Source organism: Ovis canadensis, chromosome 4, assembly GCF_042477335.2.
Source record: "Ovis canadensis isolate MfBH-ARS-UI-01 breed Bighorn chromosome 4, ARS-UI_OviCan_v2, whole genome shotgun sequence".
Classification (NCBI taxonomy): domain Eukaryota; kingdom Metazoa; phylum Chordata; class Mammalia; order Artiodactyla; family Bovidae; genus Ovis; species Ovis canadensis.
Genome location: NC_091248.1, coordinates 62,807,598 through 62,830,858, shown reverse-complemented (window position 1 = coordinate 62,830,858; position 23,261 = coordinate 62,807,598). Strand labels below are relative to the sequence as shown.

At 41.5% G+C, this 23,261-nt stretch overlaps 1 long non-coding RNA gene across 1 annotated transcript in view; it reads left to right on the top strand.

The window, feature by feature from the left end:
• The first annotated feature begins 18,105 nt into the window (after positions 1–18,105).
• Positions 18,106–23,261, top strand: part of LOC138439286 (uncharacterized) — a 550,512-nt gene continuing 545,356 nt past the window's right edge. Inside the window, exon 1 of the long non-coding RNA XR_011256668.1 lies at positions 18,106–18,326. This is a non-coding gene — a long non-coding RNA (uncharacterized lncRNA). The remainder of the gene's footprint in view (positions 18,327–23,261) is intronic.

Sequence of the window (23,261 nt, the reverse complement as noted above, 5' to 3'; positions counted from 1 at the left end):
AAAGTCAAAGTGGTTGTCTGAGGAGGCCTTACAAACAGCTTTGAAAAGGAGAGAAGCTAAAGGCAAAGGAGAAAAGGAAAGATATACCCATCTGAATGCAGAGTTCCAAAGAATAGCAAGGAGAGATTAGAAAGCCTTCCTCAGTGATCAATACAAAGAAATGGATGAAAACAATGGGAAAGACTAGAGAGCTCTTCAAGAAAATTAGGGATATCAAGGGAACATTTCATGCAAAGATGGGCACAATAAAGGACAGAAATGATATGGACCTAACGGAAGCAGAAGATATTAAGAAGAGGCAAGAATACACAGAAGAACTGTACAAAAAAAGATCTTAATGACCCAGATAACTACAGTGGTGTGATCACTCACCTAGAGCCAGACCTCCTGGAGTCTGAAGTCAAGTGGGCCTTAGGAAGCATCCCTATAAACAAAACTAGTAGAGGTGATGGAATTCAAATCCTAAAAGGGATGATGCTGTTGAAGTGCTGCACTCAATATGCCAGCAAATTTGAAAAACTCAGCAGTGGTCACAGGACTGGAAAAGATCAGGTTTCATTCTAATATCAAAGAAAGGCAATGCCAAAGAATGTTCAAACTACCACACAATTGCTCTCATCTCGCATGCTAACAAAGTAATGCTCATAATTCTCCAAGGAAGGCTTCAATAGTACATGAACCAAGAATTTCAAATGTTCAAGCTGGATTTAGGAAAAGAAGAGGAACCAGAGATTAATTTGCCAAAATCTGTTGGATCATAGCAAAAGAAAGAATTCCAGAAAAACATCTACTTCTGCTTCATTGACTCAGGCTTCCCTGGTGGCTCAGACGGTAAAGCGTCTGCCTGTAATGGGTTCGATTCCTGGGTCAGGAAGATCTCCTGGAGAAGGAAATGGCAACCCACTCCAGTACTCTTGTCTGGAAAATTCCACGGATGGAGGAGCCTGGTAGGTTACAGTTCAAGGGGTCGCAAAGAGTCGGACAAAGCTAAGCAACTTCACTGCTATGCTGCTTCATTAACTATGCCAAAGCCTTTGACTGTGTGGATCACAACACACTGTGGAAATTTTTTCAAGAGATGGGAATACCAGACCACCTTACCTGCCTCCTGAGAAATCTGTATGCAGGTCAAGAAGAAACAGAACTGGACTTGGAACAATAGACTGGTTCCAAATCTGGAAAAGAGTACATCAAGGCTGTATATTGTCACCCTGCTTATTTAACTTATATGCAGAGAACATCATGCAAAATACCAGGATGGAGAAAGCACAAGCTGAAGTCAAGACTGCCAGGAGAAATATTAATAACCTCAGATATGCAGATGACACCACCCTTATGGCAGAAAGCAAAGAGGAACTAAAGAGCCTTTTGATGAATGTGAAAGAGGAGAGCGAAAAAGCTGGCGTAAAACTCAACCTTCAAAAAACTAAGATCATGGTATTCGGTTGCATCACTTCATGACAAATAGATGGAGAAACAATGGAAACAGCGTGGGACTTTATTTTCTTGGGCTCCAAAATCACTGCAGATGGTGACTGCAGCCATGAAATTAAAAGACACTGCTCCTTGGAAGAAAACGTATGACAAACCTAGACAGCATTTTAAAAAGCAGAGACATTGCTTTGTCAACAAAGATCTGTTTAGTCAAAGCTATGGTTTTTCCAGTAGTAATGTATGGATGTGAGAGTTGGACCATAAAGAAAGCTGAGCACCGAAGAATCGGTACTTTTGAACTGTGTTGTTGGGGATGACTCTTGAGAGTCCCTTGGACTGCAAGGAGGTCAAACCAGTCAATCCTAAGGGAGATCAATCCTGAATATTCATTGGAAGGACTGATGCTGAAGCTGAAACTCCAATACTTTGGCCACATGATGCGAAGAACTGACTCATTTGAAAAGACCCTGATGCTGGGAAAGATTGAAGGCGGGAGGAGAAGGGGATGGCAGAGGATGAGATGGTTGGATGGCATCACTGACTTGATTTTTGAGCAGGCTCCAGGAGTTGGTGATGGACAGGGAAACCTGGCATGCTGCAATCCATGGGATTGCAGAGTGGGACACAACTGAGCGACTGATCTGACAGGCTGACTGAGGAAAGCTTTCCTCCATTAGTTCAGTTCAGTTCAGTTCAGTTTAGTCACTCGGTTGTGTCCGACTCTTTGCAACCCCATGAATTGCAGCACGCCAGGTCACCCTGTCCATCACCAACTCCTGGAGTTCACTCAGACTCACGTCCATCGAGTCAGTGATGCCATCCAGCCATCTCATGCTCTGTTGTCCCCGTCTCCTCCTGCCCCCAATCCCTCCCAGCATCAGAATCTTTTCCAATGAGTCAACTCTTCACATGAGGTGGCCAAAGTACTGGAGTTTCAGCTTTAGCATCATTCCTTCCAAAGAAATCCCAGGGCTGATCTCCTTCCGAATGGACTGGTTGGATCTCCTTGCAGTCCAAGGGACTCTCAAGAGTCTTCTCCAACACCACAGTTCAAAAGCATCAAGTCTTCAGTGCTCAGCCTTCTTCACAGTCCAACTCTCACATGCACCTGACCACAGGAAAAACCATAGCCTTGACTAGACGGACCTTAGTCAGCAAAGTAATGTCTCCATTAGGGATCACCACAAAAGTAATCGTAGTATCACCACTGCCAGGAACAAATTCTTCCATGGCACTTTCCAGGTGTCTTACATTATTCTAAGCACTTTAATTGTTGTTGTTCAGTCGCCTGCCAATGCAGGAAACACAGGAGATGTGAGTTTGATTCTTGGGTTGGGAAGATCCCCTGGAGTAGGAAATGTCAATCCACTCCAGTTTTCTGCCATGAAAAATCCATGGACAGCCTGGTGGGCTAAAGTCCAAAGGGTCATAGAGTCAGACATGACTGAATGAGTAAGCACAAGCACTTTACTATATTCATTCATTTAATTCTCACAACATCCCAAGGAGATGCCTCTGAGGAGAAGAGTGTTACTACTATCCCCTCTAGGCTGCCTCCTTTATGAGTCTGAGTTCTTGGGGACAGTGAATGCTCTGTTGATCACTGAATTCCTCAAGACCTAACACAGTGCTTGGCAAAGCAAGGGCCTCAGTAAATGTTGAATGGATCATTTGTATGAACTATCTATTTTTTGAAAGTCAGTGGATTCCCTTACATTTAAAGGAAGCAACAGGAATACTGGATGCTACCCTAATGCCTCCCAGAGCAACCAAAACCCAGGCATCCCCTCCCTCCCACTGAACCACCTAACCCAAAGCCCTGCAGTCTACCGCCTCTTAAAACCTCAGCACAGAAATCTTCAGAGGATAATGTGTGTAGGACTTGGGACAGACCCCATTTTGACTAACATTTATTTTCATGAACGACAATGCTCAAGGGGCTCTTTATAGCCCTTCTGGCTGATCCAATGTATTAGTTCTCTTTGTTGTTCCCTTATTAATAGTGAACAGAAATATAAGACCGAAAACTGCCTGTATATCCTTGTAAGCAAGAAATCCACCATATAATGGATATGAGGCCCATCCCTGGGACCCTGCCTTCCAGATTACCTGCAGATTGTCAAGTATTTGTATCTATCTACCTATACCTCTGTCTAGTCACCTACCTATCTCCATCTACCTCTTACACACATCCCATGATCCCGACAGAAACAAAGCTGTTTGTAGTAAAGATGGAGTGAAGTTTCCAAGCCAAAGATAGATCTTGCACTCCTGAGATTTTTCTGTTCAGGGGCAGAGCACAGTGGTTGAGAGAGAGGAAGACTCAGTGGACCAGCTTGGATGGAACTTGCTCTCAGAGCCCTGGTCCTGAGACCCCAGAAGTGACAAAGTACAATAGAAGCTGCTGCTGAGGCCATTACTCTAGATGTTCTTCCTTCCCAGGCCCAGGCAGGATTCTGGCTAGAGTATGGCAGGAATCACATCCCGCTGGAAGGAAGCACAGAGGATTCTCTGCCTCTCAGGTGTAGAGAAAGGGCCCAGGGGCACGGGCTGGGAGTGGGAAAGGACTGGGGGGCACTGGGCCTGAGCCAGGTTTTCCCAGGCTGGGGTTCAGCACATGCATCTCCTTGCTTTGTACCTGGTAGGGTTCCTCATCACCTCCAAAGCTTGGGCCACCTTTGCTGCAGTTACCCATGATGTGGGTTTGATCAGTACCATGAGAATTTTCAGCAGATCAGAAGTCCTGATGGGTGTATCTCAGCGAGGCTGTGAATTCCCCTGGGCTGTCCCCTCCTCTCCCTGCCTGCCAGCGCTGGGTTTCTCCTTTTCTTTTCAAGTAGATGCCTGGTCACCCCTCCCCTCTCTCCTTCCTTCCTTTTCTTTTAAAATAGTATTTACTGACTCGAGGGGGAGGGGCTTCTGCACTGCTGGTAATGGTCTCTTTTTTGAGGAGATGCTGGCTCTACAGTATGACCAGTTTGTGAACAGTCACCCTGCTGTCCGCTCAGTGGTCCCTTTTCTGTGTGTTTGTGTTGTATGCCAATGAAAGTTCAAAAAATAATATTTACCTAAAATTATTTTTACTTGAAAATGTCTCAAATTCAAGCAACTTCCCCTATTTTCTTAAACGGTTTTTTTTGTTTGTTTCTTCCCTCCCCTGCGCCATATTCTTGTAGACTTTTATCTCCATCTGAATCTTGATATTTCAGTTGGAGGCCAGTGTTGAACGATCATGTCTGCTCCTCACAAGCAGTGACCTCTGCCCAGATGCTCCGTCTTTGTATAGGAGGACCATCAGGCTGGGCAGAATGTCACAAAGGAAACATACTTTCACGTGGACTAATTTGGAGGAAAAGGGGTCTCTGATCCAAGCTGCTGTGTGGAATTCTACTTAAATATTCATTGACTTGTGCATTCATTACCATTTATTTGTGAGTTCATTTAACATTTGTTAGAGAATATCATCTGAGTACTGGCACATGGATCCCTGTCTGCAAGGAGCTTGCAACCTATCAAGCAGAGAAGATGTTTACTTGTCACCATGACACAGCAGGAACATGAGTTGGACCCTCAGAGTCACACAGGGAAAGAAGAATGGGAGTTCAGAGCAGGAGGCAATCTTTTTCAGCTGAGCCTTCCAGAAGGATGGCCTCAATTGGGGTGGTGGGTAGAACAGGTAGGGCTCACAGGCAAAGATGGGGGAAAGAGCAGTCTAGTAGAAGGAATAATACATAGCATTTAAAGCTCAGAAGAGTGAAATTTCCTTAAATAGTCTGGAAAGGGAGAAGAGGCTGAGAGAGGGTGGGTGGTGATCAAGTCATGGTATTCCTGCCAGGACACTGGCAAGAAGCGTTCTGGAGGAGTTGTAGAACCACTGGGAAGAGCCAAAGTGAACAGGGTGGGTGGGAGTAGGGGCAGGATTAGAGTACATCTTTAGGGCCCCCTAGGCTTTCTTATTTTGATTGACAGCTTTATTAAAGGTTACTTTGCAAACCACCCTCTTCAGTTTTAACCTTTCACAAGGTTCTCTAAGGCAAATGCGACAGTCCCGATGTGTTCATTAAGGTATGCTGTGTCCTAATTAACATAGGGAAGCCTGGCATGCTGCAGTCCACGGACTCGCAAAAAGTCAGACACAACTGAGCAACTGAACTGAACTGAAATGTCCTAACTGCTGTAACAAAATATTAGTGGTTTCTTTCTTTCTCACATCATAGCCCAAGCTGGTTGGGTGGGGGAGGTGATATTCTAAGCATTCATTTAGGACGCAGCTACTTCCAGTTAGTGTTTCTGCTCTCCTCTCGGGTCTTGAGTCCTCCATTGGGTCTGAGAAGGGCTCACATCTCGTGTGCCCATATTTCATCGGGCAGAAGACTGTCACATGATCCACCTTTCGCCAAGGGTGGCTGGGAAATACAGCCTATCCTTGTGCCCAGGGAGGCTGGGCGGGGTGGTTGGGGGGATAAGTTTGGCTAAGACAACATTACATTTGCAACAACATGTTAGAGAGGATAGGATTTGATGAGCATGATAAAAAGCTTCAGTGCTATTGTGTGTCTAATTTCATGCGTTATACATTATTTCTATCATGAGATGCTTAGAATATGGCCCATCAGCCTTAGGCAGTCACTGATGTTGGGGTTACATCTCTTTTCCTGTTGTGTGGTTAGTGATAACTGAAGACTTTTACAAAACCAGAAACTGGCAGGTCTCCCTCTGGCTGTCTCCAAATTCCTCTATAATAATTCAGTTCCTCCTTTACTGACTGGGAAATTCTCTTGTAATCACACAGGGCAGCAGTTACACACTAACCAGCAGTTACGCAGAAGAGAACAGAGAGAGATTAATAGACTGCTCAGGAATTATATGAGCTGACTTTGCATTGTTGAGGACAACCAAAAAATTCACGTTTGAAGTATTTTGTCCATTTATCCTACTACCCCATCACTGTTAAATATTCTCTCTCATAATAAATGTTTATTTGTATAAACTTCAAAAGGAAAATTATTTTTAACAAGTTTATATGTATCATTAACAGAATAGCAGATTGGTGGAAGGACTGGGTCCTGTAGCCGTTTGAAGAGCAGACTGACAGAGGCTCTGCCATCCCCACCATGGGGCTTTTTAGGTTGCCTCCGGCATCAACATCCAGCCAGGAGATGAGCACAACAGATGGTGCAGGACACATTTGTGGGTTGGACCTGAAAGTGGTAAAGGTCATTTCCATCCACAATTCTTTGATCAGAACTCAGCCATGTAACCACACCTAGTGCAAGGGTCTGAGAAAGACAGGCTCTGTAGCAACTCAGCAACTCTCTCCTATGTGGTGTAAGGAGAGTCATCAGTCTGGTGAGCAAGTTGTCTCTGCCACAGTGGGGCTACCGGCTTCTCTTAAACTTGCATAGAGTACCCTGGGTCTGCCAATAGGAGATGTCCTAGGGATGCTGGTTTTAGGAAACAATGGATACCTTGCCTGAATACAATGGTTCTAAAAGACCGAAATGCTTTGTTGTTGTTGGACTGACAATGTAAGTTTATTGAATTGATACTATGAATTCCAAACAGGGGGATAAAGTCAACTGTTATGTGGTGCAAAAGTCCAAAGGAGGAAAAATGCAAAATCAGATATGATGGTCATTAGGGCTGGTGACAAACACTCCAGCCGGGTGGTAAGACGATACTCCCCAACCCCTTTGAAGGTAGGATGATCGCTGATTTGCTTTGACCAGTGAAATGTGGGAAGGAGTGTATCACAAGTTACCGTATTTCCTTCCCTGTGCTGTGGAGAACTTGGAAGGACATGTTGAGAGAAACCTTGTCGGCTCGGCCCCTGAAAGACTGGGATGAGCAGAATTCCCCTGGTTACTTATGATGAGCATGTATATGGTGGGTCAAGCTCCTGAAATCTTGAAGTGATTTGTAACTGCAGTCCAATCCGATATGTTTTGACTATTTCATCAGGTAAAGGTTCTTCTTGAAAAAAATAGGCTGACATAAGATTTCGCATCAGATTTTAAAAGTTAAACTTTACTTTATGGGATTGGAAATATGAAGTTGCTTTAGGGGGAAGATTTTGCTGACATCAACTTTAAGTGACATAAATCAATCATATTTAGTCATTAAAACACAATATTCAATTGGAAAATGCTTCAAAAGTGATGTTACAAAATTCATTATTATATAAAATACCAAAGAGCAAACATTTTATCTAATGTTTAAGGTACACAGTTATAGATAAATACTTGCTAATTTCTTTTTCCAGCTGTTTTAAAGTAAGATAATTATCAGAGGTTTAGATGTAGATTTTAGTAAAAGATTACACGTAATTCTTTTCTGTCTTTTTTCATGCTACTGTTCCTCTTTCCCCTCAGAGATTTTGTGCGGCTTTTCTTAGAACCTCCTCCTTTCTAATGGTATTGAAATAACTAGAATTAATACCAAAAGATCTTTTTCTTCTTTTCCTTCCTCAGTTCTGCTTTGAAAATTCTATGATTACTGTATTTAAATTGCCGTATCAGTCTATTTGCCACCAGTGCCAGGATTTACCATGGATGCCTTATATCCTCTGCCCCAACATGCTTCATGATGAACAAAGATGATGATGATACTAAGCTGTGTGCATCCACCTCAGTGTGAGACAGTAGGTCATGAGGCTTTCCTATCTCACAGGACAGCAGGAAGTTCAGTGTTTGGTAGGAAACAGGAGGGGCTATGCTAGTGTTTCCCAAAGGTCAGACAGTATCAGAACTCTCCAGGAGACTTGTTCAAAATATGGGCTCTTAGCTTCACTCCAGTCTCTATGAATCAAAACATCCAGAAAAAGAAACTGGGAATCTGCATTTTAAACTGTCTCTCCAGTTTGATGCTGGTGAACAGATGAGTCCATCTCAGCAAAGGTCATAGAGGACCCCAGAGGCCAGCACACAGGGCAACCAGCCCTCCTTTCCCTTCCTCCGAGAAAATGTATAGAACATGCCCCAGAGCCATCCTGCTGATAGGAGAGGAAGTTGATTATTTATCCTTTACTGGTTGAGGGTTGCTCCTGGCCACATAAGTTCAGGCCTGTGCTATGTTTGGGGTGAACATGCTCTGGGGCAGAAAGACACAGGTGCCTGTGCTTGGAAGCTGTTGGTGTGTGTGTAGAAACTATTTCCTGAAGACCTCGGGGGTGGCCAAGAGTATATGACTGGATCATTGACAGTGTCTGCTATATCTAAGTTAAATCTCATCTTTTATTATCATTGTTTTTGCTCTTTTTGGCAAAACGTTACCTCTTGTTCTGGGCTTATGTTACCAGCTGGAACTGCCTATTTTGATCCCAACTGTATCATCAGTGGTAGCCTGTAATGCATTTTGAAAGCCCTGCCTTACAAATTAATTCTAAAGATATCTGTTCATCTTACGTTTCAGAAAACAATGGTTTCAAAAATATCTGACCTATACGTATAGTCTATGTATAGGATGAAGCACAGACAGGACATTTGATGGCCAAGTCAGACCTTGTGATTAGAACCTGTCACTAGTGACCAGTGGTGGTCTCAGTCAAATCTAGCACCCTATGCTTATATATAACATGACAGGCCATCATGCTAATAAAATGGAAATGAACTGAAAGGTAGTTGACTCATTTAAGCAAACATTTAATGAGTCCTTGTTGTGGCTTATAATAAAGAGCACACTGAAGGTGATTTTAAAATCATAGAATTTAGAGCTGGTGGGAATTATGCAGTATGTATCAGAAGTCTGTTTCCTGTATGGGACTAGGAACATGGGCTTAGGAACCAGACTATTGATGTTAAGTCACTTTAGTCGTGTTCGACTCTGTGTGACCCCCACCAGGCTCCCCCGTCCCTGGGATTCTCCAGCCAAGAACACCGGAGTGGGTTGCCATTTCCTTCTCCAATGCATGAAAGTGAAAAGTGAAAGTGAAGTGGCTCAGTCAGGTATGACCCTCAGCGACCCCACGGACTGCAGCCTTCCAGGCTCCTCCGTCCATGGGATTTTCCAGGCAAGAGTATTGGAGTGGGGTGCCATCGCCTTCTCTGAGGAACCAGACTGCTTGGATCTAAATCCCAGTTACAATGCTTGCAAGCCTGCCTTGGGCAATTTACCTTATATTTTTGAGTCTTAGTGTATTTTATATAGTTGTTGTTTAGTTGCTAAGTTGTATCTGACTCTTTTGCGACCCCATGGACTGTAGCCTGCCAGGCTTGTCTGTCCATGAGATTTTCCAGGCAAGACTACTGGAGTGGGTAGCCATTTTCTTTTCCAGGGGATCTTCCTGACTTGGGGATCAAACCCGCATCTCCTGCATTGGCAGGTGGATTCTTTACCACTGAGCCACCTGGGAAACCTTCTATATATTAGTTCCTACTTCATAAAATTTTAAGGATTAAGTGAGTGAATGAATGTATGTGAATGTCATAAGACAGTGCCTGGAACATGGTAAGCAATAAATAAATTTTAGCCATTAACTAGTTCTATCCTGTTTTACAGATGAAGTAAATCCAGCCCAGAGATCCCTAGTGACCTTCCCAAAGAGGTGAGACTGGAACTCATGTCTCCTCATTTCCAGAGCAATTTGTTTTCAGTACAAGTTGTAGAATGATGGCAGACAAGCTCTAAAGGTGAGATCTTTATTATTACTTGAAAGATAAGGTGGATAACATTTTTTTTAATTATTTTTTTTTTAATTTTTATTTTTTAATTTAAAAATCTTTAATTCTTACATGCGTTCCCAAACATGAACCCCCCTCCCACCTCCCTCCCCATAACATCTCTCTGGGTCATCCCCATGCACCAGCCCCAAGCATGCTGTATCCTGCGTCAGACACAGACTGGCGATTCGATTCTTACATGACAGTATACATGTTAGAATGCCATTTCCCAAATCATCCCACCCACTCCCTCTCCCTCTGAGTCCAAAAGTCTGTTATACACATCTGTGTCTTTTTTCCTGTCTTGCATACAGGGTCGTCATTGCCATCTTCCTAAATTCCATATATATGTGTTAGTATACTGTATTGGTGTTTTTCTTTCTGGCTTACTTCACTCTGTATAATCGGCTCCAGTTTCGTCCATCTCATCAGAACTGATTCAAATGAATTCTTTTTAATGGCTGAGTAATACTCCATTGTGTATATGTACCACAGCTTTCTTATCCATTCATCTGCTGATGGACATCTAGGTTGTTTCCATGTCCTGGCTATTATAAACAGTGCTGCGATGAACATTGGGGTACATGTGTCTCTTTCAATTCTGGTTTCCTCTGTGTGTATGCCCAGCAGTGGGATTGCTGGGTCATACGGTAGTTCTATTTGCAATTTTTTAAGGAATCTCCACACTGTTGTCCATAGTGGCTGTACTAGTTTGCATTCCCACCAACAGTGTAGGAGGGTTCCCTTTTCTCCACACCCTCTCCAGCATTTATTGCTTGCAGATTTTTGGATTGCAGACATTCTGACTGGTGTGAAGTGGTACCTCATTGTGGTTTTGATTTGCATTTCTCTAATAATGAGTGATGTTGAGCATCTTTTCATGTGTTTGTTAGCCATCCGTATGTCTTCTTTGGAGAAATGTCTATTTAGTTCTTTGGCCCATTTTTTAAGGTGGGTAATATTTTGAGAGCAGTTTAAGAAATCGTAAATCTAGTATAACATAGTACATCCTATCTGTGAACATTAAATGTAGAAAGAATGAAAAGTAATGCATGGGGATCATCATGGCATCAAATTAAAATAGAAGCTTCCTGAAAGAGACAAGCCTGAGCCTAGTGGCTTTAGGAAGCATTACATTTTGTTGAGAAGATGAACTGGGAAGAAAAGTTGTTCCCAGTGGGAAAAGGGCACAATGGCAACAATGACCTGGTGTGTGTGAAGCAGCAGCTCATGAGGAGATGAGCTGTGCTGTAGGGAACTGAGTTTCATACTGGTGGCTTGCAAGTAGGTTTCAGGTATATGTTCTGTTTGGCCTATGCTGCTGCTACTGCTAAGTCGCTTCAGCTGTGTCCGACTCTGTGCGACCCCATAGACGGCAGCCCACCAGGCTCCGCCGTCCCTGGGATTCTCCAGGCGAGAACACTGGAGTGGGTTGCCATTTCCTTCTCCAATGTATGAAAGTGAAAAGTGAAAGTGAAGTCATTGAGTCACGTCCAACTCTCAGCGACCCCATGGACTGCAGCCTACCAGGCTCCTCCGTCTATGGGATTTTTGTTTGGCCTATGGAGTTTGACAAAAATTTGAGTCGGCCACTTTATCTGTCAAGGTTCTACAGAGAAACAGAACCAAGGATATGTATATATTATAGATTCTACTTCTAGTGATCGGTCTGTTCAAATTATTTCTTCTTGATTCAGTTTTGGGGGGGCTGTATACTTATAGAAAATTGTCCATTTCTTCTAGCTGCTGAATTTGTTGGCATATAATTGTTCATAGTGTTCTCTTATGGTTTTTTGTATTTCTGCAGTTTCAGTTGGTATTTCTCCTTTGTCATTTATTTTGTTTATTTAAGAATATGTATATATATGTGTGTTTGTGTGTATGCGTATATAAAGAGATTGATTGATTTTTAAGAATTGATTCATGTGATCATGAGGGTGATATCTGAAATCTGTAGGGCAGACCAACTGACTGGAAATTCATGAGATTTCCATGTTACATTTTTGAAGCAGAATCCTTCATTCCTCCTCTCCAGGAAATGTAAGTTTTTCACTCTTAAGGTCTTCCACTGATTGTATGAGTCCCTCGCACATTATTGAGAGTAATCTCCTTTGCTTAAAGTCAAGTGATTGTAAACGTTAGTCTACAAAATCCCTTCACCGCAACACCTAGACCAGTGTTTGATTAAACAGTGGGACACCACGGCTTAGTCAAGCTGACACATAAATTAACCGTTACAGCTACAAACATCAAGAGATTTGATTTTATAAGGAAGAGTCAGATTTCTAGCTTGTTTGGAAAACTGGAAAGATCTGGCAACTCTGGGCCTGTAAGTTCTTTGGATGAGGCTGAACTTTTGAGTTTTCTCAATCTCCATCCTGTCCATGAGTAATTTGGGCTTGTGTCTTGAACCCTGAGCAGGGTAGAAAAACCCGAGTTTAGTAAAGAAAGAGAAGACTTTGTGATGGGGGACACTGGATCTAAGTTCAGGAGATAATCCCAGGTATTACAGCAGCAAGAGAGGAGTTTGGAGACTGTCAGATCAGTGATTTATCTAGGGAGGCTGCTTGGCAAGGGGAAGAGGCAGTGGTGTGAGTGGTAGGATCTGGTTTCTTTGTGTGCTTTAATCTAGAAGCTCTCCTTTAATCTGGCTTGGGGCTGCTCAAAAGTTTGAAAATCACCCCTCAAGATCTGCATGGCCATTTTACAACTGAAGAAACTGTAGCCCAGATTCAGTTTGGTTTTCATGTGACAGGTGATAGAAAGCCTTTGACTGCTTTTTCCCTAAAATATTGCAGTATATTTGATTTACAATGTTGTATTAGTTTCAGGTATGAAGCAAAATGATTCATATTATATATATACTCTTTTCTAAATTATTACAAGGTATTGGATATAGTTCCCTGTGCTATATAGTAGGACCTTGTTCTCTACCTATTTTGTATATAGTAGCTTGTATCTTTTAATTCCAAACTCCTAATTTATCCCTCTCTGGTGGTAACCATAAATTTGTTTTCTCTATAGAGATAAGAATAGAAAAAAGAATATAAGATTATAAGAAAATAAGAAAGATTAGAAAATAAGAAAATATAAGAAAATAAGAATATAAGATCTTATAGAGATAAGAATAGAAATGTCTATTTCTGTTTTGTAAATAAGTTCATTTGTATCAATTTTTTAGATTCCATATATAAGTGATATCATATGGTACTTGTCTTTCTCTGACTTACTTTATTTAATATGATAATCTCTAGGCCCACCCATGTTGCTACAAGTGGCATTGTTTCATTCTTTTTATGGTAGAATAGTATTCTACTATATATATATATATATACACATACACACACATATATATATATACACCACATCTTCCTTAACTATTTGTCTGTTGATGGGCACTTGGATTACTTCCATGTCCTGGCTATTGTAAGTATTGCTGCTTTGAACATTGGGGTGCATGTATTCTTTTGAATTAGAGTCTTCTCTGGATATATGCCCAGTAGTGGGATTGCTGGAATATATTGTAAGAAAACCCTGATGACTCTTAAACATGGAAAGCCATTCATCATATGTAAGGTTGATCAGGCGAGAAATAACTAAAGCAGTGAGAGATTGGGAGCAGGAGGGCTATGAAGAAACCATCTCACTCTCCATGTCGGAGTACTCACAGTCTAGACCAGGTAGTGGCTCTGAAAATAAAGAAAGAGCAGGAGTGGTAATTGGAGACAGGCCAGAGATAAGTAACAAAGGGGTGGGCAGAGGCAAAGGAATCTCCAAGGTATCAAGCCTGAGGACCAGTAAGAAAATGATACTTGTGGCAGAAATTGGAAAACTTGAAAAGAATTCCATTGAAGGGCCAGCTTCTTTCATATCACTTACTCTATTTGGGCTGCTCGTTTATTTTTGACTGGGCTTAACTAACTTCATCCACTCCATGAAACAAATTAACGCCTTTCTCTCTAAGGATTTGCTGACAGCAGGTGCCAGGCGAAATCTAGTATTTGATGGGAATGACAGAAAATGTTATAATGTTACCAGTGTACAATGTATACTTACACTTTAGATTCTAAAAGATTTATTTAAAGACTTTAACGTCTTAATGCTTACAGATAAATGATAAACTTTCAATATGTAGAAGATAAACCTATGTAATATTAAATAACTTAAATTCTTGTTAAAGAAAGGGTTTGAAATAAATAATGTGCATTTAGCCTCTGTGATGAATTGTAGAAATAGCTTTAATTAGCTTCGGGGTGACTGCCTTTATGCTGTTATGTCTATTAGCACCTACCGTGCGTGAAAGTGTGAAAGTGTTAGTTGCTCAGCCATGTCTGACTCTTTGCGACCCCATGGATTGTAGCCCACCAGGCTCCTCTGTCCATGGAAATCTCCAGGCAAGAATACTAGAGTGTGTAGCCGTTCCGTTCTCCAGGGGATCTGTCTGAGCCAGGGATTGAACCTGGGTCTCCTGCATTGCAGGCAGATTCTCTACCATCTGAGCCATCAGGGAAGCCCCAGCACCTACCACAGTGCCCTTCAATTAACAATTTAATTTTAATAAAATTTGATCTTTATGTGATATAATTAGAATAGAATATGTATTTTATTAACAACTGGTCTTGTGCTCAGTCTGGATTAAACTCTGCCCAATTTCATCCTTAGATACTTCTTAAATAGTCTTTTTCAAAGTGCCTTGTTTATATATATATATATATAAACAAATATATATATATTCTAGGTCAGAACATCTTTAAATTCAATACAAAGGAATTCTCTAAGTTGACCACTGACCACTTAAACAAGCAGTGTCCTTACTAATACACTGTGTATATGTCATATTGTATATAGCATATATGTTATATATGCTCATGTTCTGTATAACAACATCATTGAAAGAACATGTAAACCATAAGACCAGTTAGAAGACTATAGGAGAATAGAGAAGCAGAGGAGACAAAGATGAGTTTAAGAGGATGAAGACTGAAGACTGGATTTTAGGAGAAGACTACAGTTAGGGACAGAAGAAAAAGGAAAATCCAGCCACTCAAAGAAATAAAGAAAAGCTATGTAGTGAAACAGGAGAACCTGATATCAGAGAAACCAAAGGAAATGAGCTTTCCGGGAGAGGGTAAAGGTAGACGGTAGCTAACAGATGAGAAGCAGCCAGTGAGAATGAACGGATCATTGAATTTGGTCAGGACGTGTTTGGTCCTGATGTGGAGAGAACAGTTTCAGGGGCTGATAGTTGTCAAATCGAGGATGAAAGACATTGGTTGAAATTCAAAGAAAGTTTTGAGCATCTTTAGCCAAGCATTCTCTGCTGAGTCTGTTGAAGAGCCTCATTAGCGCAATTAAGGACTGAAATAAACCTTTTAAGTGAACTCTGGGAGTTGGTGATGGACAGGGAGGCCTGGCACGCTGTGATCGCAAAGAGTCGGACAGGACTGAGTGACTGAATTATAGGAGGTTTTGCTTCCCTGGTGGTGCAGAAGTTAAAGCGTCTGCCTGCAATGCGGGAGACCTGGGTTCGATCCCTGGGTCGGGAAGATCCCCTGGAGAAGGAAATGGCAACCCACTCCAGTATTCTTGCCTGGAGAATCCCATGGACGGAGGAGCTTGGTGGGCTACAGTCCATGAGTCGCAAAGAGTCGGACATGACTGAGCGACTTCACTTTCACTTTCATACTCAAAACAAAGACTACATTTTGTTGTTGTTGTTGTTACCTACCCAAGACAGGAGTTCATTAGTCAGGGAGCAAACAGCCTAAAGATCTGCCCAGGTTGTTTGTAGCTGTGGTGTTATTAAAATGGCTTGGATTAATATCCCCTTTACCACAAATTTATCTGTTCACAGAGACAACAGTGACTGTCAACTATAGAAATAAAATTTTGGTCTCTAGATCTATGGATCTAAGAGCAGGTCCATAGCAGAAAACAAGCCTGGCAGAAAATAAGGAATCAGGTCATAGAAACTATAGCAAATTTTCTAAACTGTAACTGATGCTAAACAGTATGAGTCACATGGGCCCGTTTTAGAAACTCCTTGGGGGACCCCCTCACCCCCTCTCCTATCACAAGCTTTCGGCTGTATCTGAATCTGTCTGCCATTCTCTCTCTTGAAAATATCCCGCCTTGCTTCCTCTGACACCAGCTCTTGCCTAGTTCTCCTCCTCTCTGACTGTCCCCAAGTCTCCTGGATTGCCTTTTCTCTGGCAACCGTATAAAGGGTGCTTTCTCCTCCCAGATACAGCCACCATCTCTCCTCTTTCTTGATGCCTTTTCCTGGAAGATCTCATACCCTCCTGTGGCATCACCTGTTTCCTGTCCTCAGGTGATCTCAAATCGACCTGCTCTGTTCCTTTCTCCTAATCTTCATTTTTATAGTCCTGGCTGCCTATTCAACAACTCCTTGAAGAGGCTTCCCAGGAACCTTGAACTCAGTATGTCAAAAATCAAACTTGCATCGCTTTACCCAATGCATCATTCCCCGCCAAACCTGTTCTTCTCACCATGGTTGATGGCTGCAGCATCTACCCAGCCATTTGAGCTAGGAAACTTGGAGTGATCCGTTTTCCTCTGTCCACCTCCCATTTCCCATTTGTCTCTGAGTTGTGGCCATTGCCCTTTGACACTTTTCTACTCATTCATTCATTTGTTCATTCAACAAAAGGGTCTATTGTGTGCCAAGTACTGGGATTGCAGCAAGGAACAAGGCAGATAAAGTCCAAGTTCTTAAATAGGCAGTGGACAAATACCTATAGCATGGTAGCTGGTATTAAGCTCTAGGAAGAAAAGTGAAGCAGGGTAAGGAGACAAAGACTCACAGAAGGGAGTTGCCATTTTAGAAACATTGATTAGAGAAGACTGCTCTGATGATGTCACAAAGGAAGAGACATCTGAATAAGAGAGGTAATGATCTCTGGGAGTGTCTGGACATAATCTTGCTTTTGCAATCTTAGTGGCCCTTTCTGGGTTCAGCCTTCATCACTGCTCCCCTGAGAGTTATTGGGTTCCATGTTTCAAATTTCATATTTCTTGCTCTCCTGTGAACTCTCATTCCTTCCTGGGCCTGGAACATCCACCACATGGTCCAATACATGGAACTCTTTCTAATACTCTGAACATACCACCCTCTTCACCTGCTTAGACTTGTTTTATGTGTGTTCTTACTTTTGCCTGGAATCCCCGCTTCCCAACACCTCTGCTGTCCACTGCATATCTTTGTAAACAGCCTTAAATTATTCCTCTTTGTGACCCTATGGACTGTAGCCTGCCAGGCTCCTCTGTCCTTGGGGATTCTTCAGGCAAGAATACTGGGGTGGGTTGCTGTGCCCTCCTCTAGGGGATGTTCGCAACCTAGGGATTGAACACAGGTCTCCTGCATTGCAAATGAATTCTTTACTGTCTGAGCCACCAAGGAAGCCCCAAGCAAGGTAAATAAGAATAAATCATTGAATAAAAATTAGCTTAAATTTTTTCCTTTTTTGGGTGACATCTTTGAAATTTCCACAGAAGTTTTATTTTTCCCTCCTCAATACTGCCAAAGCATTTTATACTAGAATCATCTGGAAGGGTGAGCACATTTTTTCTCTAAAGGACAAGTAAATAAATATTTTAGGCTTTGTGGGCCAAATGGTATCTGTCAAAATGACTCAGCTCTGCCACGGTTGCATGAGAGCGGCTGTAGACAATTGTAAATGAATAAGCATGGCTGTGTACTGATAAAAATTTATTTATAAAAACAGGCAGTGAGCTTCAGTTTGCTGACCCCTGATCTATTGTCATCTTGTTTTAGACTGTAATTATTAGTTGATTTTTCCTGCTTGCACAACTAAATTATGAGTTATTTGAGGATAAGTACCCAGGGACTGTGTGTTACTCATTTTGATATCCTAGCCTGTGTAGCTTGTGTTTTCCAAAGATGGGCTACCATGACATCCTCCATTCCCATCTGCTTTTCTACAGTGTAACCTTCCACTGCCCTTCTAGGGATGAGGTCTCACTTCCCTCCCTTGGATCTAGGGTGCCTTGGGACTTGCTTGTCACCATAGAACATTGCAGAGGTGAAGCTGCGCAATTTCTGAGTCTCTCATAGCACTAGCTCTGGGGGATCTCCCCCTGGAAGTCCAGACGCCATTCTGTCAGCTCAGAACACATGGAGAGGTGAACTGTGGTTGTTCAGCTTGGCAGTTCCAGCTGAGTCCGTTTGAGTCTTTGAAGTTTAGAACCAGGCAGGTGAGTCCAGAACTTCTGGAATTTAAGCTCCCCTCCCCCTTTCATTATTTCCAGTTCCTCAGCTAAGGCACCAGATGTCCTGTTGCAGAGGGGAATTGTGGCCCCCAACTAGCCATAACCAAATTGTAGATTTGTGATGAAATAAATGATTGTTCTTTTATTCTCTAAGTTATTTTTTAATAGATATAATTGGCACATTGTGTAAGTTTAAGGTGTATAACGTTGAATTGATACACTTATCTATTGCAAAATGTTAATGACTATAAATCAGGTCACATAATTACCATTTCTTTTTTTGTGGTGTGGACATTTAAGATCTACTCCTTTAGCAACTTTCAAGTAAACAATACAATATTATTAACTACAATCACCATGCTGTATGTGAGATTCCATTAAGCTTTGAGATGGTCTGTTACATAGCAAAAGATAATTGGAATATAACTCATGCTCTGAAGTTTTGGTTCTCTTTTTAACATCAAAGCAATAACAAAATTAAGAACCAGAATGTCATACTGCCTTTGTGTGATTTTTGCTTTAAAATATTTCTGTTTGTGATTTATAGAGGTTTAAGTTAACATTAATGTAAATCCTAGGGACCTTAAACTAACATTTGGTGATGCTTAAACTAAAAATAAATTTTCCAGGCAAGGTTGGAAGCCTTCTAACTGGGAGTCTGTCTTCCAAGGAGGTTCCCTCTAGTGGTTGCTTTTTTGTTGTTGTTTGTTGGTTTTAATAGGATTGTGCTCTCTCTTATGTTTTTTTTTAAAAATATGGATCATTTTTAAAATCCTTATTGAATTTGTTACAATATTACTTCTATTTTCCTTTTTTTTTTTGACTGCGAGGCATATGGGATTTAGCTCCCCTACCAGGGATCAAACCTGCATCCCCTGCCTTGAAAGGCAAAGTCTTAACCCCTGGACCACCAGGAAAATTCCTAGGCATCTAAGCTGTACCATAGGACTTGTTGATTAGCATAGGAGATGTTAGGAATAATATTTCACTGGTGGAATCCACAGTGTAAATGATATGTGGTTAGTTACAAAGACTTAATGGGTCCTGCCTCCCTTGATTAAATAAGCTGCAAGAATAAACAGGAACAGCAGGAAAACATGTTTGAAGTTAGGACCCACGATCTAGAATACCATTGTCCTGTGTTCCCTACTCAATGGATGCCTCATGATAGCCCTAGGATTATCATTGCCTCTGACTTAGAGGGCCCTCTTCTTGCAGTATGCTAATTGGAGTATATTATTTAGGACAGAAAACAGGGACTTCTCTTAGAGTTACCAGGTTTTGCTCCTGATTTTGAAGCTATTTCTGTACAGGGCAACATTTGGTCTGAGATTTCGACTATAATATCCACCCAGTAGTGAGTTTGTAGAGGCAAGAGCCTTCCTTCTAATCGGACAGTTGTTGATTGATTAAATTAGCTTCAGTTGGTTTGCAACACTGAAATGTTGATATCCCTGTGTTAGAAAGGTGAACTCAACTCCAGCTTACATTGGGTTTCAAATTTTAGGAGAAAGGAAAGTTCTTTTTTGTCAGGCAGGGTATCGAATGAGGGCAATTGCTATTGATGATGTGATGGACAGTATACTAGGGGATATTTATGAATCAGCACCATTTCTGATTGTGTCTGTGACTTCCCCTGGAAGGTGACACAGCACCACCTTGCCCAGGGTTGAGAATTGTGCCTGATGAACGATGACCGAGAGATTCATGAATAGTATCAGTTAGCACAGAAGAATCTCTTACATGCCTTTGAGTGCCATTTTGTTGTTTCACTTCACATGTTACTCGACAACAAATTTTGATTTGCAGATTCTAATGGATGTGGAATTGGCATTGATCTTTCAGATATGCTATTTATTTGAGAGCAGTGTAAGCAAAGAGGGCTACAGAGTGTGTTGATGGCCCTAAAGAAGATGCACTCCAATGTATGTAATTCCCAGTCAGCCCATACTTTAAAAAATTTTATTTTATGAAACTGTAGTTGATTTACTATGTGTTAATTTGTTCTGTACAGAAGTGATTCGGTCGTACATATATATACATTATTTTTTGTATTCTTTCCCATTGTGGTTTATCATACGATATTGAATGCAATTGCCTTTGCTATGCAACAGGATACATAATAAGTTGCATTTGTTAATCCCAAACCCCCAATTCTTTGCTCCCCTATTCTCCCTCCCCCTTGGCAACCACAAGTCTGTTCTGTATGTCTGTGAGTCTTTTATAGATAAGTTCATTTGTGTTATACTTTAGATTCTACGTGTAAGTCGTATCATATATTTGCTGTTCTCTTTCTGACTTTCTTCACTTAGCATGGTAATCTCTAGGTCCATCCATATTGCTGCAAATGGTAGTATTTCATTCTTTTTATGGCTGAGTAGTAGTCCATTGTCTCTATGTACCACGTCTTCTTTATCCATTCATCTGTTAGTGGACATTGAGGATGTTTCCATGTCCTGGTTATTGTGAACACTGCTGGTATGAACATAGGTGTGCGTGTATCTTTTTGAATTATAGTTCTGTCTGGATATATGCCTAGGAGTGGGATAATCAGCCCATCTTTAAGAGACCTCCCTGGCTGCAAAGGACAGAGGGCCATTTAGTTTGTCACTGCTGACACCAGTGGCTGCTTCTTCCTTGGATTCACAACTGTATCCTCAAAGTCTGCTGAGGTGTCCCGCAGGCATCTCAAAACCAATGGCCCAAAGCTGAACACCTCATTACTTCTGCTCAAACCTCTTTCTGTGTTCCCTATGTCAATAAATGACACTGACATCTACTCAGAGGCATAAGTCAGAAATCTGGGGCTTCTCTTGCACTGCATCTGACCAACCTCACTTTCTGTTGATTTTATCTACAAAATAGATTTCAGAATACCTCCACTTCATTCTGCCCCACCGCCACACCCCTGGTCCAGGGAGCCCCACTGTCACGCCTGGATGACCTAATACTACCTGACTTCCTGCATCCTCTTTTAGTAGGATATCATTTGGTTAAAAACATATATTTATTTTACTCCTATATTTTTCCTGTTCCCTTTTCCCCATTTAAAGTATGTGTAATAAAATCTACACTAAATATCTACCATAAAGAATTGAGAGAAGCAGAGTCTAAAAAATTCAATAATTTAAACTGTGTGGGTTGAGTTATTTCATGAGTAATGAAACACCTAGGGTGAGTCCAGGTAGCTAGCTGGCCAGGAGTTCTGTGGGTCTGCAGGACCATCTTGCTGGTAGTGGTTCATGATAGCTTTCACATCAGTGTGGACCTTTCTGAGTGTTCTGTGCCCACCTAGGACTTCCAGGACTATACCAGTGGTTGTAGAAATTTCTAAGTCTGTTGCAGAAATCTACCCTCCTCCCTGCTCTCTCATTTGGGGTTGCCTGCCATCTTCCCATCTAGCCTTGCTCTTCCTTCCATGTCAGTCTCTACCACGTCCTAGGAATTTTATGATCAACTTATCCTTGTTTGAGGATGGGGGCTGGATGGAGGACTAAAGCTCATGGCTGAATTAGGACCATAGAGGGTGTGAGTGAGGACAGCTCCCTGGTTACCCCAGAAATTGGTGGTCAGTCTTTGGACTAGGATTATTATTGTTTGGTTACATATGATGTTACGGAAATATGTTAATATTGATATTTACAAACAGTATTAAATCACATGTACATATATAGTAAAAAACAAAGAAGCAACAAAAACTATAAAACATAGCTTGGTCAAAATAATCAGCAACTTACGAAAACTGCTTACAACTCATACATAATTACTATGCAACAAAATATTAAATAGACACACCCAGAAAAATTCCAGATGTGCTTTTCTGCACAGTCTTGATAATGCTAAACTCAAGTCACAAATACACAGTTATCAAAGTTTTTGCTTGTGTCGCCTGATTCTTTGCATAAAATAAACAGAAGTTGCACTCTCTGTGACTATGTTAAATTCTTAGCATTTTTGTATCTTCATAGACATTTTGTGCTAGAAAGTTGGGTGAGACGTTTGAAAATGGATACTCTGCTGTAGGCCAAACATGTGATGCCCTGGAAGCCCTATTGGAGCCCTTTAAAAGTGGGGGAAGAGCTGGGGTGAAGCCAATGAGTGGGCCCAGGGCTTCTGAAGAAGAGTAAGAGTCAGGACCAAAAATGACCACGATGAGCATGAGTTCACAATAAGTCCATGGAAGCAGAGATCACTAAGTGAGCAAAGTCTCTTGAGGTGCAGACTCAGTTCCTCAGTTAGTTCCTCAGAACTAACCCCAGAGAGAGCAATCCCATGAAGCTGTAGTAGTATCGTCAGAGCCAGAACTATGCAGGCCTTGAGAGATGCATACCCAGTAAAATGAGACCCTAGCTTTTTGATGATCTTGATTAGTATACTTTTGGTGTCAGGAGTGACATAAAGATTTTGCTACAGTAACAAGATGACTGAAGCTGTGGAGACTACATACCTGAAAACAGAAAGTATAAAAATGGAGGCATTCAAATTTTCTTACTAATTCCAGCTACTGCATATAAAAACTGTCATCTTTTATTTCCTTGAGTGTTAGTCATAATTCTAAAAGCGTTACTGGAAACTGCCTGCTGCCTGCATTGCTGCAAAATTCATAGGGCAGGAAAATGGAAATGTAAGTGGTTGTCTTTTTTATTAGAATTGATTTTAGAAAATTATTGTGACCTCTGCTCCAAAATGTGGGCCATTATCTATTTCTAAATCTGTCAGTTATGCTTGGGGTTTGACCTTTGACCTAGTGTCCTTTTTTACCACACGAGTAGAAGAAAATGTATTCTGAGAGACAGGCAAGCTAAGTAAAGGACATTTGCAGAGGCAAAGCTGGTGCTTAGATATTTAGATGAAGCAGAATTTAATCAAAATTAGTCATGCAGATCTGCTCTCATTTTTGCTAATGATATTCTGGAGAAT